The sequence below is a fragment of the Vulpes lagopus genome, chromosome X (genome assembly GCF_018345385.1).
Source record: "Vulpes lagopus strain Blue_001 chromosome X, ASM1834538v1, whole genome shotgun sequence".
Lineage (NCBI taxonomy): Eukaryota > Metazoa > Chordata > Mammalia > Carnivora > Canidae > Vulpes > Vulpes lagopus.
The window spans coordinates 71,708,274-71,729,255 of record NC_054848.1 but is presented as its reverse complement, the minus strand read 5'-3'; the positions used below and the strand labels follow the sequence as shown (position 1 = coordinate 71,729,255).

Genomic DNA, 20,982 nt, shown 5'->3' with positions numbered 1-20,982 from the left:
GTTTGAAATCCTAAACCTACTTAATAATTATGATTAACTTTGTCATATAATTGAATAAAACTGACATTGTGGAAAGACACAAATTGTGTGTGTGTCTTCATAGCATGCTCATGACAGCTATCTATGTCTTTCCAGATTAAATCCAACATGTAAGACTTCTTTCTATAAGTTTGCAAGTAGTTATTTGTGTAGATTACCCAATATAAGTGAATTTCATACAGTAAAAAGTAAAGCAAGTGAGCTTTTACATGCTAGACATTTTCTTTATTACTTCATGCCATTTATTTAGTATTTCATTCATACTAAAAATATGATTTGTTCAATACTTAATTATCATTTTGGCATTATGTTTGACAGTAGGGATAGAGAATAAAAATTAGGTATGTACTTGTCCCAGAGAAGACCAGTCTTGTGCATGATAGAGGCTAGAGGCATGATTTACATTAATCATTCCAAAATAATGAAATGAAGACTTTTGGGGTTCAGATTTGCCCCTGGAGAATTCAACATAGAATCATGGATCAATAACCACATTGAGAAATTTGTTAATAAGTAAAATGTTCTCAATACTTGATTTTAAAATTTGAAAACAAAACAAAACAAAACAAAACAAAACAGAATGAGCCCCATACAGCCTGAGTAAATTATCTGAGCAAAGAGCAACTACTGTCGGTACTGATCGATCTAATCACCAAGATTACAGAAGATCCCAAGAGAAAGGGGAGATGTGTTTTAAGTGAGATTTTGCTAAGTAAGAATTACCTGAGGCCCTGTGGGGGCCTTCCTTGAAGAGCTTTTTTCTCCATACAGAGGTATTTGATACGCCTTTCCTCAAATAAGTTTTATTATCTATTTGAACCCTCCAGGTGGTGACATCAGTTGCAAAGAATATAGAAATTCAACCACACATTGGAAAAACATTTTTTTTTTGGAAAAAATGGACATTTGGAAAAACTAAAGGGCTATTGTAGAAAGCAAAATGGAGTCTCTCATATGACGCAGGAGCCTGTGTCAAGCAATGTCACAAGTAGTCAAATGTACTGCGGCTACAAAATATCACGAGGAACAGCATCAGTTGACACCCCACAGCTAATAATAAGCAGAACTAGAAGAGGTCTGCAAGGGCCCAAGAATGGTTAAATCCTTTAAAAGGGGGAGGATTTTTGCAGCAAACTGTCAGACTCCTCAGACATGAGGAAAGACATTTTAATGCAATTTGTATTTTTCCAATCTGATGTACACTGAGTGTAGTTACACATTTGGGGAAGTACTGCCACTGAATGAAGTGTGGTAGAGCCTTTATAGAGTGCTTATCTGACACTATTCAAAAAAAAAAATGGAAGCTCTGCTCAACTCTATAAGGGCAATCTAACCTTGCCTGTAGTAGCACGTGTCTTTTTTAGAGGATGTACAAGCCTTGCATTGTAGGGAATTATGGAAAAATGTGGATTTCTGCTAAGACGCTGTTACCATTCAAATTTCTACTTGTCAAAGTAATTTTGGTGCATGAGGAGTTGTATTATGATTTGTAAACCAGGTACATAGAATTTTTTAAATGTAAAACAAAAGCTTGATGTTCCTTTTAAGATTGTGTGAGGGTAAAAATAAAAAGATTAAAAAGGTTAGACTTAGTGAGGTGTTTCCAGCCCAGGGGGAAATGGTATTATCAGTTAAGATATAAAAAGCTATCAAATTCATTTTATCTAAAAAATGATGTCAAATTCAGTATATGTATTTGAGGATAAATCATAATTCAGGAATTTTGATGAATTCACTCTGTTACTAAATGATTTTTTTTTCCTGCTGCTGTTTTACTTTATAAGCTTTCTGTTTGCCTCTTTTGTTTGTTTGTTTCTTCCCAGGGCTAGCACTGATAGTCAGCTGGCACACACCTATGTCGTCATACAGGTTTTTAAAACATTGAAATACTTTATACCAGCTGCTGCCTGCTCCACCCATGTGTCATGCCACTACCACCAAGTCTCTATACCCTCCTTCCACAACTCCTATTCTCCTTAGGACTCTGCAACTAAAGAGGTAGGGTCTGGCAAAGTCAGGGTTGGTAATATTACTCCAGGATCCTTTCTCAGTGCTATTTCTGGCTTCTGTTCAGATGAATTGGTATCTGTGTTTTCCCAGTTAAATATTTTTGAGCCCCTCATTTCCCTACAACTCCAGATTTAAAAGAGATTGATCCAGGCGTAATTGAATGGCTCAGTTAGTTAAGCATCTCACTCTTGATTTCAGCTCAGGTCATGATTTCAGGATCCTGAGATTTAGCCCTGTGTCTGGCTCTACACTGAACATGGAGCCTGTTTAAGATTCTCTCTTTCTGCCCTTCTTTGTGCTCTCTCTCTCTTTCTTTCTCTCTCTCTCTCTCTTTCTCAAATAGATAGATAAAAATAAATAAAAGAGGTTGATCCAAAGATGGCCCCAAGAAATATTTATTTTTAGACCTTTCAGTTTCTTCCCCTGCCTCCCAGCTTATCTACCCAAGCTCCAACATTCCACCTAGCAAAACATACCTGTCTTATGCTCAAATATCTGACTCATTCACTTGGCATATAGTGATATTGGTGGATAATATTTGAATGTGTGTGTATGGGGGTGATCCATCTCATTTAGCCATCCATCTATCAATGGACACTTAGGTTGCTTCCATATATCGGCTATTGTAAATAATGCCGCAGTAAACATAGGAGTGCATATACCTTTTTGAATTGGTGTTTTTGTTTTCTTTGTGTAAATAACCAGTACTGAAATTAGTGTATCATATGGTATTTCTATTTTTAATTTTTTTAATTTAAATTCAATTAGCCAACATATAGTACATCATTACTCTCAGATTCCGTGCCCTCCTTAGTGCCCATCACCCAATTACACCATTCCCCCATCCATCTCCCCTCCAGTAAACCTCAGTGTATTTCCTATAGTTAAGAGCCTCTCATCGTTTTTCTCTCTCTCTGATGACTTCCCATTCAGTTTTGCCTCCCTTCCCCTATGATCCTCTATACTGCTTCCTGTATTCCAAATATGAGTGAAACCATATGATAATTGTCTTTCTCTGATTGACTTATTTCACTTAGCATAATATGCTCCATGTCCATCCACGTCAACGCAAATGGTAGGTATTCATCCTTTCTGATGGCTGAGTAATATTTCATTGCATGTATGTATATACCACATATTTATCTATTCATCTGCCAGTGGACATCTGAACTCTTTCCACAGTTTGGACACTTCAGCCATAGACATTGGGGTGCAGGTGCCCCTTTGGATGAATATATTTGTGTCTTTGGGGTAAATACTGATTAGTGCAATTGTTGCATCATAGGAGAGGTCTATTTTTAACTTCTTGAGGAACCTCCATGCGATTTTCCAGAGTGGCTGTACCAGCTTGCATTTCCACCAACAATATAAGAGGGTCCCCCTTTCTCCATATCCTTGCCAACATCTGTTACTTCCTGACTTGTTAATTTTAGCCATTTTGACTGGTGGGAGGTGGTATCTCATTGTGGTTTTGATTTTTATTTCCCTGATGCCAAGTGATGTTGAACATTTTTTTCATGTGTCTGTTGGCCATCTGTATGTCTTCTTTGAAGAAATGTCTCTTCATGTCTTTTGCTCATTTCATGATTGGATTGTTTCTTTGCTGTTGAGTTTAATAAGTTCTTTATAGATCTTGGATACTAGCCCTTTATCTGATATGTCATTTGCAAATATCTTCTCCCATTCTGTAGGTTGCCTTTTAGTTTTGTTGACTGTTTCCTTTGCTATGAAAAAGCTTTTTCTCTTGATGAAGTCCAAATAGTTCATTTTTTCTTTTGTTTCCCGTGCCTTTAGAGACGTGTCTAGCAAGATGTTGCTGTGGCCAAAGTCAAAGAGGTTGCTGTTTGTGTTTTCCCCCAGGATCTTGAAGGATTTCTGTCTCACATTTTAGTCTTCCATCCGTTTTGAATTTATTTTTGTGTATGATGTAAAAAAAAAAAAAAAAGGTCCAGTTTTATTCTTTTGCATGTGGCTGTCCTATTTTCCCAACAATATTGGTTGAAGAGACTGTATTTTCCCATTGGATATTCTTTCCTGCTTTGTTAAAGATTAGGTAACTATATTGTTGTGGTCCATTTCTGGGTTCTCTCTACTGTTCCATTGATCTATGTGTCTGTTTTTGTGCCAGCACCATACTGTCTTTATGATCACAGCTTTGTAATATAGCTTGAAATCAGGCCTTGGATGCCACCAGCTTTGGTTTTCTTTTTCAACATTGCTTTCGCTATTTAGTGTCTTTTCTGGTTCCATACAAATTTTAGGATTATTTGTTCCAGCTCTGTGAAAATTGTTGATGGTATTTTGATAGGGATTGCATTGAATGTGTAGAGTGCTCTGCAAAGCATAGGCATTTTCACAACATTTATTCTTCCAATCCATGAGCATGGAATGTTTTTTCATCTCTTTGTGTCTTCCTCAATTTCTTTTATAAGTGTTCTGTAGTACAGATACTTTACCTCTTCGGTTGGCTTTATTCCAAGGTATCTTATGGTTTCGTTGCAATTGTAAATGGGATCAATTCTTTAATTTCTCTTTCTTTTGTCTCATGTTTAGTGTAAAGAAACACAACTGATTTCTCTGTTTTGATTTTATATCCTGCCACGTTGATGAATTCCTGTATGAGTTCTAGAAACTTTTACTTGGCGTCTTTGGGGTTTTCCACATAAAGTATCATGTCATCTGCCAAGAGTGAGAGTTTAACTTTTTCTTTGACAATTTGAATGCCTTTTATTTCTTTTTGTTGTCTGATTGCTGAGGCTAGAGCTTTTATTACTATGTTGAAAAACAGTGTTGAGTGTGGGCATCTCTGTCGTGTTCCTGAGCTTAAAGGAAAAGCTCTAAGTTTTCCCCCATTGAGAATGGTACCTTCTGTGGGATTTTTGTAGATGGCTTTTATTATGTAGAGGTATGTTCCCTGTATCCTTTAGACCATGGAGAGGTTTAATCAAGAAAGGATGTTGTATTTTGTCATTTTTTTATGCATTAATTGAGAGGATCATATAGTTCTTGTCCTTTCTTTTATTAATGTGATGTATCACATTGATTGATTTGTGAATGTTGAACCACTCCTGCAGCACAAGAATAAATCCCACTTAGTCGTGGTGAATAATCATTTTAATGTACTGTTGGATCCTATTGGGTAGTACCTTGATTAGAATTTTGGCATCCATGTTATCAGGAATATTGGTGTATAATTCTCCTTTTTGATGGGTTCTTTGGTTTTGGTATCAAGGTAATGCAGGCCTCATAGAGCAAGTTTGGAAGTTTTCCTTCCATTTCTATTTTTGAAACAGCTGCAGAATAATAGGTATTAGTTCTTTAAGTGTTTGGCAGAATTCCCCTGGGAAGCCATCTGTCCCTAGACCCTTGTTTGTCAGGAGATTTTTGATTACTGATTCAATTTTCTTGCTGGTTATGGGTCTGTTCAAGTTTTCAATTTATTCTTATTTCAGTTTTGGTATTTATAGGTTTCCAGGAACACATCCATTTCTTCCAGATTACCTAATCAGTCAACATATAAATTAGGGAGGTTCTCAGCTATTATTTGTTCCCTAATCTGAGGAAGGAAACAGGCATTCAAGTCCAGGAGGTAGAGAGGACACTTCCCAAAATCAATAAAAATAGATCAACACCCCAACATTTAATAGTGAAGCTTGCAAATTTCAGAGATAAAGAAAAAATTCTGAAAGCAGCTCAAGCAAGAGGTTCTTAAACTACAATGGTAGAAACATTAGGTTGGAGATAGACCTATCCACAGATACCTCCAGGCCAGAAAGGTCTTACATGATATATTCAAGGTACTCAATGAGAAAAACGTGCAGCCAGGAATGCTTTACCCAACAGGGCTGTCATTCAGAATGGAAGGAGAGATACAGAGCTTTCAGTACACACACACCTCTTTCTCCTTCTTCTTCCTCAGGGTTCCCCACAAATTCTAATATTCTTTCATTTTATGGCATCACTGATTTCTCAAAGCCTCTCCTTATGTTCCATTAGTTGTTTTTCTCTATTTTCTTCAGCTTCCTTCCTTTCCATCAACTTTTCTTCTATGTCACTTATTTTATCTTCTGCCTTCTTTAACCTAGCTGTTAGAGCATCTAATTTAGACTGCATCTCAGTTAGAGCATTTTAATTGGGCCTGATTAGATTTAATTCCTACACTGAGAAATTCACTAGTGACTTCTATGCTTTTTCAAGCCCAGATAGTAACTTTATAATTGTTATCCTAAATTCCAACTCTCTGACACCTTACTTATATCCATATTGATTAGATCTGTGCCAGAGAGTATTACGTCTGGTTCCTCATTTTGTTGTGAATTCCTCCTTATAGTCCTTTTGACCACAGAAGAATGGATGAGCCAATGAACAAAATCAAAAATATCAACCATGACTCAAGTGAAATACACACTAAACAAACCCAAAGAGATCATAAACTAAAAAGGAAAAAAAAAAAAGATGAAGGGAAGAAAAATATAATCTTCCGGGTGGATAAAACAGGGTGATGTACTTGATCCTGGATGTATTTTAGTCTGCTAGAAGACACGAAATTCCAAAATTTTAAAGAGAGCAAAACTTATGTACATACAAAAATAAAATTGGATATATTGAAAGAAAGCCAAAAATGAAGAGTGTATATATATATATATATATATATATATATATATATATATATAGTAAATGTAAATAATGAAAGTTTAAAGAATACTTAAAAACAAAGAGTTGGTAAAATAAGAAACTTGTTGAAAAGGAAATAAAAGAAAAGAAGAAAAAAATTTTAAACTAAAAGATAAAGGAATTTTGAGAAAAATACTCACATTCTATATATTGTTTTTCCCTAGCCCAGGAGTTTTGCAGTCCTGTATGCTCCATAAAACTTAGTGTTCACCTGTTGTTTCAGTCTTTCTTATGCAGGAGGTGCCTGCTGCACTGTTTCTCAGGTGTCTTTGGCTAGGTGGAGTTGCACCACCCCTTGCCAGGGCGTGGGGCTCAGTGTGGGCCGCTACTGGTTGCTTTATGTGGTTTTTGTTCCCTGAAGGCTTTCTGATTCTCTCAGAGAATGAAAATAAAAATGGCTATGCCTCAATCTCCAGCCCCAGAGCTGAAAGATTGTGGTCGTCTTTCTTCAGTAATCCCTTAAGGATAAGTAATCTTCATGTTTTTGTGTGCCAGACTTTTGTCTGCAGACTCCTGCAGTGAGTGCCCATACAGATCCTCCCAGAGGAAGGTAGATAATCGCTACATTTCTGTCCTTTGCAGGGCCCTTGCAAGAGACCAGTCGCCCAATCATGCTGTGGTTTGTGGTTTAGGTGAACTAAGCTGAGAGCCCCCTCCCAGGCTGGCAACTCTCCCTGGTTTCCCCTCTCCAATGCTTGGGAACTCTGCAGGCTCAGTAACCCCTGTTCTTTCTGTGACCCTCAAGAGATCCTGAGACCACACTGTTTCACTTGGGATTCTGTCCCACTTCACCACCTAAGCACCTTTCAGTCAGGGACATCTCTCACTGGAGCAGATTTCTAAAGGTTCTAATATTGGGCTCTGGGACTATACCACTTTCTGGTAGCCTACTTACAGAGGCCTTCTTCCCCTGCCAATCATCTCCTTAAATATATCCCCTTATATTCATTTCTCTACTCCTCTTACCTTCCAAAAAGTGGTTGCTTTTCTATTTGCAGAATTCATTATTTCTTTTCTTACACCTCAGGTTAAATCCCTAGGTATTCAAAATGATTTGATAGTTATCTATCTAAATTCAGGGGACCAGATGAACTGAAGTCCCTGACCCTTGTGGCATCTTGCCTCCTACTTTTAATTTTTTTAATATTGTTTGCCACAGTGGCTGCACCAATTTGCATTCCCACCAAAAGTACATGATGTTTCCCTTTTCTCCACATCCTCACCAACACGTGTTATTTATTATCTTTTTGATACTAGCCATTCTGATTGGTATAAAGTGATACCTCGTTGTGGTTTTGATTTACATTTCCCAGATGATGAGTGATGCTGAGCATCTTTTCATGTTTTCTGTTGGCCATTTGAATGTCTTCTTTGGAAAAGTGTACATTCAGGTCTTCTGCCCATTTATTAATCAGATTATTTGTGGGGTTTTTGGTGTTATTTAAGTTCTTTATTTTAGATCACAATACCTTATTAGATATATAATTTGTAATTATCTTCTCCCATTCAGTAGACTGTCAGTTTGTTTTGTTGATGGCTTCCTTCATGGTGCAAAATCTTTTTATTTTGGTGTAGTCCCAATAGCTTATTTTTGCTTTTGTTTCCCTTACCTGAGGAGACATATCTATAAAAATGTTGCTAAGGCCTATGTCAAAGAGATTACTGCCTATGTTTTCTCCAACAACATCTTGACTATTTTTAGTGATGAGAAACTTTCTTCCTCATAAAGTAACCCATTTTGTCATTGGACATATTTGATTACTAAAAAAAAAAATTAAATTATTCTTTATGTGAAGCATAGAGAGGCATATGGTAAACTAAAATCCTTCAATGAAATGTATACACGTGTGTGTATATAATGCATAAATATATTATATATGCTATATAATAGAATGAAAAAGTATAGATACATTTACATATTTCTTTCTATATAAAAATATATTGTATTTATTCATGAGAGACACAGAGAGAGAGAGGCAGAGAAATAGGCAGAGGGAGAAGCAGGCTCCCCATGGGAACCCCAGTGTGGGACTTGATCCCAGGACCGCAGGATCACTCCCTGAGCCAAAAAGCAGATGCTCAACCACTGAGCCATCCAGGCATTCTTATTTACATATTTCTTATGTCTCCTCTTTACCAGATTAAACATCACAAGTATTTCAGCTATTTCTTATGTGAAGTGAATTTTATATAAAATATTATTCAATGTGTCCACAATTAGTTCTTAAGATGTTCAGTTGCTTTTTTTTAAAGGCTATATAGTCAAATAAGTTTGTGAGAAATTGGATTAAATATCTTTCCTGAAGGATTTTTATGATTCTTTGAAAAGTTCATATGCATTATGTATCAGCAGTTATCGAGCTAGACTCCAATTCCTCTGATTCTCAGTACAGGCACTTCCTATCCTATGTATCCATTAAATCCTTGTTCTTCCTAAACTAAGTGAGATAAAGAGGGAAGGTGGGAGGGAGAGAAAGAGGTTTTTTTTTTTTTATTTATGATAGTCACAGAGAGAGGGAGAGAGAAAGGCAGAGACACAGGCAGAGGGAGAAGCAGGCTCCATGCACCGGGAGCCCAACGTGGGATTCGATCCCGGGTCTCCAGGATCGCGCCCTGGGCCAAAGACAGGCGCTAAACCGCTGCGCCACCCAGGGATCCCGAGAAAGAGGTTTTGAAGTTAAATCAGAGCCATTAGGATATGGCTCTCTCAGGTTAGTTTTGACAAGACAGTTTGTAAGTGAGGTGTGTAAGATTGACAAATGTTTGAGAAGGTCAATTCATAAGTGTTTCTGGGAGTGTGTCCAAAGCAGAACAGACATGTTCAGGCATTTGGAGTCATGGACAATGGTATGGAAACCAGTCTAGACCTAAAAAGCATCTTCAGGATCTCTTTATGATTCATCTCATTTTAAATCACACCCAATATTACTTCGTACAAAATGTGATTACTACAATGTGGGGTGTAACAGCCTCTGAACTTTACTTAAACTGAACATGGAGAAAAACTGGAACCATCATAATTGGTGTTACCAATTTGACCAAACACATTTCCAGTGTATGACTTGAGAATTTCAGAAACTACTGTATGAGAACTTGACTTTTTGGTCCAACAAAGAAGCTTAAATATTTGGAGCTTCAGTTTTACCTCCACAAGCTAAAGTGGAGTTCCTCATGGCATTTGAATCTAATCTTATGTTGATGAAGCCCTGAAATTTGAATTTATGACTATACAAGTTTGAGTACCTACCAATGGATAGAAATATCTGTTTGTCATATGTACAACAAAGGGAGCCACCACTATTAAGAGAATATTACAAATGATAGCAGATTTCAGATTTTAAACATAATTCACTGGTGGAAATGCTCATGACTGACCAAGAAGGTGGTCATCAAAGAGTTTGGGAGTTGTGTATTTTGAACAAATTGTTTCACCATACAGCAATGGTGTTATATATATGGGCAGCTCACACTAAACGTCAGATGGGGCTGCCTCATGGCTTCTTGGTGCTCCTTCCGCTTAGCTTCCAACTTTACTTTAGCCATTGCTTGTAAATGTATGTGTTAATTGGGCAGATGAAAACTTTCCATTGAAGGATGGTGTTGATAAAAAAAATTGATTTGGTTGGAGAAAGGAAAAATATCATGATAAAAATGATTAAAAATTCTAAAGCAATCAAGGGAGGAGAAAGTAGGGAGATAACAGCTACTCCTGTAATTATCAGTACCATTGACATGATGGCCACCTACAGTGGCAAATTGGCCAACTTTATTTATTAGAAAGCTTTAAGAAACAAACTGATTAAACTTAAGTGTAATGCCTGCTTATCTGGTAAATAGGGAGTCGCTGCTGGTCCCTATTTAATAGCAGTCTTCAGAGGACAAACACCTATCTGATGATGGGTAGATTCCTGTCATTGATCACATCATAGAAAGGCATGGTTAAAACTTTTATCTTGATGGCATGGGTTTTTTTACAAGTCAGTGAATCAGTGTAAGATGACACACTGATGGGATTAGAGGAATTTCTCACCTCTCTGGAAGATTTGCCTCCTTTCAAGTTACACTTTTCTGCTTCTGCTGGCTTGAAATATGAAGGATAAGAATACATTAACAAGGAAAAAATTGGGTGTTCATGTCATTAGGGGGTAACATCCTACTTGTAGAGTATATACTGCATTTGCTCAGATGAAAGGCTAATTAAAGGCAAAATTAACTCCTTGAAAAATTGTCTTGTGGGTGCCCATTCAATATCATTCATGGATTATTCATTAGCAATCATCTCCATTATCATCAACATCACCACTACTTTTAAGTATGAGAATAAAATACACAGTCTAGGAATGTTGACAAAATTATCTACATGTTCTCTTTTCAGACACTTGCTACAGCCTTTAAGAAAATGTTGTTAAGAACCACTGTTCTATAGACTAAGTTCGCCATGGTGTAGTCTCTCACCCGCATCGTTTCTTAGTGGAGGATTTCCTAAGAAGGGGATTATTGTAAACTGTGGGACAGTAGGGCATTTCTCCTTTTTGTCTGTTTTTATACTGAGGAAGTATATTTCACTATGCATCTTAGCATGTTAGAAATATATTCCTTTATATTCCTCTTTTAAACTGTGTAACTACCCCTTGCTGAACAAAAGTTACATCATTCTGGAGACTGAAGCAGCTTCTCTACCACCTACTGTGTGATGGTGAACAAAGCAGTTTATATGTCTCTGCTTAGGTTCCTTAGTTTATACAAGTGGCTATTAAGCATATTCTGGAGAGACCTTATAAAACTTAATCATTTTTCTTATTTTATAAAGAGAAGAAGACCCAGAGAACTGTGAACTGCCCAACATCACATAGCTTTTTCGTGAGAGAGCTGGACTTAGAACTCAGGTCTGTCTTCCATTCATCATACTTCTTCTTGGAGAACTTAGGTGTATAATGCAAAGAAAACCTTATATGTGAGAGACCACAGTTTTGAGTTTTAGATGTAATACTTATTAGTTATGTGAACTTAGACATCTACTTAACCTTTCTTAACCTCCCTTTCTTCATTTGTTAAATGAGGATAGTAATGCTTGTTCAACAACCCCTTTTAGGGTCATTTTAAGTATCAAAAGAAGAGAACATACAAAAGGCTACTTTGCACACTAGAAAGTAAACTTCAAACATGTGACATTGCTGTTATAAACTGCATTTTGAAAAATAAGGAAATTGAAGTTCACTGGGTCATTTTCTGTCTAAGAAGATATCTGAACTTAAAGCTCATTTCCCTTTCCTTTAAACTCTGCACTCTTCCCTGTGTCTGGAAACACAAAGTATCATATGCTATTTTTTAAAAATTAATCTTTAATTAAGCACTAGAAGTTACAATATGGTAATAAATGTATATTATTTTATAATGAACTCTATTCCTAAATCCTCACCTTGTTAAAGCTGAGCAAGAAAAAAAAATTAGCCATAATATGTAAGCTAGTATATTGGAAAAGATAATTAAGACTTTGTTAAAAGTTCGATTTTGACCTTCAACTTAAAAAGGGGGCAAACATCTCTCAAAGTCATTATGCAGCTTAAAAGCTAAGAATTTTCTCCTCCTATTGTATCTAGGGTTGATAATATTGACCTTGGATATCTCTCCTAATAAAATGCAACAATTGTCCCACAGGGAAAGGAGAACTGATGACAAGTCAATTCACCCACACCTCAGGTCAGCATCTTTAGGTGCTCAAGTAGGATGTATGGCATCATCCCAACTTTTCATTATTTTTCTTCCCTTATATCTTGCCAACATCATCTTCTTCGGCATCAATCATCATTGTAGTTATTTTCAATCTCATCCTCATCACTGATAAGATTTACTGAGTATTTATTACATCCCCAGAATAATAATGTGCACTCTTTCGTTCAAACCTTACAATAGCCCCAAGCCGTAACTATTATAATTACCTCAAGTTTTTAAGAGCAAACACTGTGTACCTCGCACATCTTTGTATCCTTCAGTGTGTTTGCAAATGCAGACCACTTCTATTTTCTCTTCTGTAAAATAGATAACAATAGGTCACTCTTAATGTTGGTAGAAAGATTATATGAAACAGCATAAAGCATTAACACCATGTCTGGCACATAGTGCACCCTCAATAAATAATATTTATTACTTAGATTGAATCAGAACACATGTTTATTATGTAGAGTAACCTCTAAAATCAGAAATTTAAAAATTTCTTAGCCAGTTTGATCTCCTACTGGCAACCTTGTGACATGACAGACTCAGAAGATGTTGCTTCATAGGTTGTCTATTCCTTTCCAGAAACTTTTTGAACTCAAGCTAAACTTTACACTCTATTCTCCATGGTACTAATGCAATTGTCTGAAAAAGCTTCAATTGTAAATGAGTTACATATTATAAAATTATACTTAGTAACACAAAAAGATTTTTAAGTATTAATTTAAGTATTAATTTAAAATAAGCATGTCCCCAATATATATGTAGGTGGGACATACATATTAAATGTATATAAATGTATATGCATGTGTATAAATGTATATAAGTATATATCAAGCGTATATTAAATGTATACATCCTGCATCTTCTAGAACCCTGTGACCATGACAAGGCCACAGCAGAGCTAGCTCTAGAGCTTCCTTCCATTTCCTTGTAAAACCATGAGGTTTTCTAACTAGCTCCCAAACTAAGCATGTTAGAGAATCCTGCTCATTCATATTTCAATCTGAGAGTATAATCTTAATAATAATTTAGCTTAACATTTACTGAGGGTTTTACTGTGGGCCAGTCTCTACCACTCTCCATGTATCCATTCATGTAATCCTGATAATAACCCCAGGAGTTAGGTTCTCTTCATTTAGTAAACATTAAGCTTTAACTCTTTAACAGGCACTATTCAAAGCATTTGGTAAACAGTGAACAAAACAAATATTCTTTGTCTAGCTTGCATTCCAGTGGTGGAAGAAAAATAATGTCTCCAATTTGTAAGTATAGAAACTGAGGTACAGAGAGGTTAGGCATATTTCTTAAGTCACAGAGAGCAAGTATTGGGACTGTGATTTGAACCCAATATTCTACTCCCAATATTTGTGTTCTTAACCACTACACAGCAATTGATTTAAAAAGAAGTCTTGGATGCCTAGGTGGCTCAGCGGTTTGGTGCCTGCTTTCAGCCCAGGGCGTGATCCTGGAGACCCGGGATCGAGTCCCACATCAGGCTCCCTGCATAAAGCCTGCTTCTCTCTCTCTCTCTCTGCCTGTGTCTCTGCCTCTCTCTCTGTATCTCTCATTAATAAAATAAATAAATAAAATATTTAAAAAATAAATAAATAAAAAATAAAAAAATAAGAAGTCTCATTGGTGGTATTATCCAAAAGAACTTATAGTCTGCAATCACTGAGGCAAATCCTGATTCTGAGTATAAATTCATATTCTAACCTTGTATGTAATGCATAAAGAACTCATTTTAAATTCCTTCAGTTGAAAAATGTTGACTGTGAGATCTAATGCCATTTGGCTTGAATGAGGCAGGGTAATCCCAAACTCCAAGTATTTTTAGACATATGTATATTACTTGTATGCCACAAATGCTCACTAATGAATGTAGTAAGTTTGAAAATGTACTATGTCTGATTTACTGTTCAAGAGGATTGGAAAACAGGTTCTTGTAAAACTAAATCTGACCAAGGTTTATAGAAGCAGGAAATAAGAACAAGGAAACGTGTGTCTTCTCCCCCTATCTATACAAACGTGGTTACTTTTCTCTACAGCTCACTTATTCAACAACAATGTAATCTGGGCTGGTCCCCAGGGAACAGTATCCAAAAATGAATTGTGCTAGAGCACATTTCTTTCTTTTTTTTGTTACATTTCTTTTATATATCTTCTAAACAACTGTATGCTGATGTTTTGTTTAATTGAAAGGAAAAAAATATCCTGAAATAATGTATGAAAAAATAAGACAACAAACCAAGACACTAAATTTATAGCTGTACCTATTGTTTGGATTTACCTTGAGCTTTTAGATTATTTGAATGATTTAAACTTAAATTTTAACCTAATTTCCATGACTCAAAAAGCAGTTGAGTCTACTGGTATCCTCAAAAAAAGTGGGTTTTGAACTAGACTTAGAGAGTCTGAACAGTATCATAGGCCCTTTTGAGTCCTAGGCTTGCCCATATTGAGATATTTCAAATGGAATAGTTATAAGGTAATGTTATGAAAACATTTCCCTAAGATTGCAAACAGTGAGTTTCTCAAAAGCTGGGACCTCCAACTTCTTCATTGTTATAACCACTGTATGTCACATGGTTTCTGGCATATAGTAGGCTCTCAGTAAATGTCTGTTAGTTGAATGTCTTAGTACGTATTTTTTATGCCTTAAGGATGAATGAATGGGATTTTTTTAGGGATTCTATATCTGTAGGAGCGTTTTATTCTGTTTCTACAATACTCTTGAAGAAAGGTAAGGGAGTATTTATAAACTCTGTCAGATTTACCAATAGGTAAAGTAATTTTTGCTCCAAAGAATCTGAGTTCTGTGTAGATGCAGAATAACTCCAAGGCAAAGCTTCTGGAAAAAACACAACGTGAATCACAGGAAAGTTAAAAGAAAACCAAGATAGTATATTATATGCACAATGTTTCTACAGTAATCTTGAAATAGTTCCCTTCTGAGGTATAAGCAACTTCCATCCTTTCCTCTAGTCTAGGGTTAAAAAAGCTTTCAGAGATAGTTTGTGAGAAGCATGGGGCTATGCATGGCTGGTCTTTATTCCTCCTTCACATACAGTATCCAAGATCAAGGCACCAGCAGGATTGCCTTCTGGATAGGACCCTCTTCCTGCTCCATAGCTAGCACTTCTTCTCTGTGTATTCACATGGTGGAAAGAGCAAGAGATCTCTCTGTAGCCTCTCTCATGAAAGCATTAATCCCATTCACTAGGGCTCTGCCCGCATGACCTTAGCACCTTTCAAAGGCCCTCTTCACTTTGGGGATTAGTATTTCAACATAAATTTTGGAAATACACAAACATTTAGACTATAGCAGCAAGTTGCTGGTATAACACAAAAATCAATATATCCTAATGGCCTCCAAAAATCAGTTGACTTTGGAAAGTTATCCAATGCTATGAGGACTCCTTTGCCACCAGGAGAGGGGTGGCAGCTGCAGAAACAATAATATTTTGCCAGTGTGAGAGGAGGGCCTTTAGCCAGTGTTCTTCTTTAAACCCATTCATAATCCTCTTCCACAACATATTACTTAGTTGCCTGAGCTATTGCCAAACATAATTACTTTCTCTCCTCAGTACACAGAATATGCTATTCTCCTACCATTAAAACACCAACAACCTCTGCTTTTTATCCAAACCAAACTTCCCCTTTTGCCTCAAAATTCTTTTGGAGATTTACCTCCTATAGCAAGCCTTCTCAGCTTGCCCTATGCAGATGGTCACTTCCGCCTTCCAAACTTCCATTTTCTTCCCTATTGATTATAGGGCACTGATAAATGTTTATCTGGACAACTGCACAAATATCACACAAACACACTCACATATGTCCAAATGTTCATGTGTTTTTAGACTCATTGCTTTTGATGGACTATATTCTAAGGTATTTCAGAAATTCCTCTTTGGCTAGTAGTGGCTACTATATTTGCATTGCCATTCACATTAGCTAAGAGTTTGAAAAAGAATGTATTTCTCCAGACATAAGCTTGAAAAAAAAAATCAGCCAAGAAATTGTGTCTTCCCACTCTCATTCGTTATTTTTATTTTTATTTTGTTTCTCATAAAACAACACTCCCTAAGTCCACATCACTTTCCACATATTCCCTAAAAATGCCATTATGCTTAAAGAGCTATTCATTTCTTTTCTTGCCTCATGATTCTTGACAGTGATATCAGACATGATCTTTTTTTTTTAATTTTTATTTATTTATGATAGTCACAGAGAGAGAGAGAGAGAGAGAGAGAGAGAGAGAGAGAGGGGCGCAGAGACACTGGCAGAGGGAGAAACAGGCTCCATGCATTGGGAGCCTGATGTGGGATTCGATCCCGGGTCTCCAGGATCGCGCCCTGGGCCAAAGGCAGGCGCCAAACCGCTGCGCCACCCAGGGATCCCCAGACATGATCTTTTTAAGGCAGAACCATTTGTGGGAAGAAAGCTGCTATCTGCTCAGATCTAACTCACTGACTAAACCAACATACATATATATATGTATACATGTGCACACACATATACCCACCCATATATGTTTGTGATTGAAAAAAAAACAATGTGTTTAGAAATGAACATTTTATTGCACTGTTCTGAGACATGAAAACATATTTAGGTTTGAGCATTAAAGTTCTACATTTTTCTGGCAAAATTTTGTATGTAGAAATAAACATATTGTTTAATGTAAATAGTTATAAATCTAATACACACAGAAGCTAAATTCATGGACATATTTTCTATTCTTTATTTAAGCCCCTGTATTACCAGGGATTTGGTGCTGTGATGGAACTCTTAAGGATGATAGCTGCAAAGACAACAATAATTCTGCCAAACTGACAGGAGGCCCTTCAGCCGTTGTGCCTCCTTGAACTCATTCACATTTTATTATGAACCCCTGTGGCAGAATTTGAGCAAACCAACAAGAGTGACATGATTAAAAAAAAAAAAAAGACAATACAAAAACTTGAATATCTTAGAGAGTGAAATTGAGTATTTGCCACATTCAGTAGGGATTCATGAGCAGTATGCATGTCATCAAATATACTATGTATGTTATTTCCTATGAAACACAAATCCTACCTTAAAGATATCAGTTATATGTCTCTTAATCTCTTCTATTTAGAAAGCAAGCAATTTATGTTGAATTCCATTATAAGATTTCTATTAGGCCCAAACAAAAATGAATAGAAATACCTGACTCCTTGGGCTAACAATATTTGCTGCTGAGTTTATCTCTGGTTATCATCAGAGTAATTTTTTGATCTTTAGAATTTTTCAGAAGAATGTATCAAATTCATTTTCTACTATTGGCCTAACTATATTATGGAAATTTGAACATAGAGAGTAGAAATATCACATGCTAAATCAATCTTCTTGGATAATTTAATATTTATTCATGTTTTGGGTATATTTGGCATTGAGTCAGATTTTAATATAGTGCACACACTTTTATTTCCTCAGCCCGAAGCAATGAATTTTAGGTTCACTCACTTCAAATGTTTCACACACACACATGCTCTAACACATGCATACCCAATAATCATTTCAGACTGTATCCTTTCAATCTTCTATGAGCAGATCCACAGATTTTATGGTATTGGGGACATCATTAGGTTTGGTCATTTACAGATAACTAAATGACAGAAAAGATGTGTGGTTGTCCTTAGCAACTACTGCATCACATGCTATTTGTGTTATCTGTGAGCTGCAGAGCATCACGTTGTTTTTAAGAAATATAAACATGTACATATAGTACACTCAATGATAGTTTTCAGCTAATTACAGCTTCTACAACAATTATAACATAAAAAGTGGTGCACATATTCCTTTGGCTTTACTTTCCTGCTTATCATGCAAATATCTTCAAAATGTAACGCTTTATTTTGTCTTGTTTTTAAGAAACAACTTCACTGAATAATGTTTTTATGGAAAGAATAAGAGGCAGTGGAGCATTAGATTCGATTGCAATAGCAGGCTGTTTAAAATAACAATAATTGCTTCAGTAAATAATTGAAAGACTTCCCATTATAGAAATCTGGCTTTTGGATGATTTTCTCTCCAATTTCATGATATACATTTTAATTTTTTTCTTCTTTAAAAGTCATAGCACAGTATTTGTTATAAGGGGATGTTGAAACAGAAACATAGATTTTAAACCTAGGTATTATGAACACAACCAAATGTTTGTAAAATTGTATAGGCCAAACAAGAGTTATTTCATTCAAATTTAGCTAATTAAATTTTAAATAGTCTCACTTCTGAAAATTGTTTTAAGTATTTACACTCTATAGGTTAACTGATCTACCTGTCCTTCAGAAAGGCGATTATCAAAAGGAGTTGATTTTTAAAACTTCAGATATTCCTGAAAACATTAGGCATTTCTCATTTTAAAAATAAATAATATTCTTCAAAGTTTTCTGTAAAACAATGACTGCACCTAACTTTCTTTCTTTCTTCTTTCTTTCTTTCTTTCTTTCTTTCTTTCTTTCTTTCTTTCTTTCTTCTTTCTTTCTTTCTTTCTTTCTTCTTTCTTTTTCTTTCGTGGGGATACATTGATGAAGACTTGTAACTTAAAGAATTTCTCTCCATTGACAAGTTGTATCATCATAGGGTCATTCACAAATACTATGTTTCTCCTCCTTCTGTTACATGGTAGAATTGGATTATATATTCTTCATCCTTTGAGTTTAGTTAGAGCCATATGATTTACTTTGGCAAATAAAATATGAGCAGAAAGGACATGGGTTACTTAATGAATGAAGCCTTAAGGGCTGGTGCTCACTTGGCTACTTTCCCATTTTATGCCTTCTCAGCAGTTGTGCAAGCACATATGGAGACAGCTTTCATCAGTTCAGACTTCTGAGTTACTACTCTGAGCACAGCCCCACATTCATCTAAAATTTTGAGGGTTTTAAGTTACTACAACATCATCTAGCACAATTTCATGAATATAAAGATGAAAAAGAAATAAAAACCATAAGGCTTCTGAAATTTAATCACTGCAGAGGAGGTTAGATTGTTTTTGTTCCACATTTGGGTTGCAAAGTTGAGATAGGGTCACGTTTTTCCCCTCAGGAACCTTGTGGTAAATTACAAAACTTGCCTCATCCCTCCTTTTATCTATGTCTTTTGCAATGATATTTTTCAGTCTTCTACTCTGGCTCTGAGTTTAGCCATATGACCTCCTTTAGTATGCTAGCAAACATGAAACAAGAAGTCTTAAAAATGATTACACTATTGAGTGTGCATTCTCTTTTCTTTCTCTTTCATTGCCTTCCATTTCATAACCTACTCATAAGTGAGAAATGTGTAAAAAGAATAATCAAGTTGCCCTCATCATCCCAACCAAGGTCAACTTAAATGAGTGGACAGTCAGCCAAATCTCAGACATGTGAGAGAACCCAATCAAGATCAACAAAATTCCTAGAACGTCACCCGAGGCACATGAGCAATAAACACTTGCCAAAGAGGTTTTGTGGATTGTTTGTTGCAGAACATTATCGTGGATTTAGATAACTAATATATCCTCCTAACTTCTTATCCTCACTCTCCATAGTTCCTTCTGAAACATCATTCTCTGGATAACTCCATATTTGCTGTTTCTTGAAAAGTTTCCCTTCCTCCTCTCTCATGAAAAACAACTTCCTTGGTAGATACATGATACCAGTTACCTTTTACAAACTGGTGGTACTTAGTCTTTATTTTTCTAGCATGTTTTGTTATACTATCTAGACATTGGCTTTTCTAGCTACCCTCTCTGTCTAAACACTAGATGAAAAAAAGTCTCGGGATCCCTGGGTGGCGCAGCGGTTTGGCGCCTGCCTTTGGCCCAGGGCGCGATCCTGGAGACCCGGGATCGAATCCCACATCAGGCTCCCGGTGCATGGAGCCTGCTTCTCCCTCCGCCTGTGTCTCTGCCTCTCTCTCTCTCTCTCTCTGTGACTATCATAAATAAATAAAAAATTAAAAAAAAAATAAAAAAAGAAAAAAAGTCTCTATTCAACTTGTATGTGTGTGTGTGTGTGTGTGTAGAACACAATTGTGGGAGATTCCTTACATGCAAAAGTGATCCAAACCGTATGCTTCTCATTGATCAATTAATCTTCTCTCTGCTAATCTAAGACAACTGCCTCAGTGGGAGAATTAATCCTATAAATTTTATACTTCACCTAACACTGTAGTGACTCTTATTTTTCCTTGCCCTACAACTGAATGTAGGTTAAGTAAAGCAAGATACTGCCAGCAGACAAAAGGGATCTGAAATTTCAGTAACTTATTTTCCAATTTGCTTACAAATTGTTTTCTTAGAATTGCACTAAAGTGATTTAGTTGGTTGAGTTTACATGCAAAAAGAAAAAAAATATTTCCAAAATCAATTATAAGCTAAAATACTATGATCTAGGGTACAACAAAATAAATTATTTTACAGATTTCTTAAGGCTCCCTAAATCAACTATGGTATTATTATGTATTAAATCTCTCCCTTGTCTAAAAAACATGTGTCTAAAAAATGTGTGAGTCAAGAATCCATCAGAATCCTAGAGG

General features: G+C 36.1%; 1 pseudogene; it reads right to left on the bottom strand.

The window, feature by feature from the left end:
• Positions 1-10,266, bottom strand: part of LOC121482575 — a 51,102-nt pseudogene extending 40,836 nt beyond the window's left edge.
• Between the last annotated feature and the right edge of the window lie 10,716 nt (positions 10,267-20,982).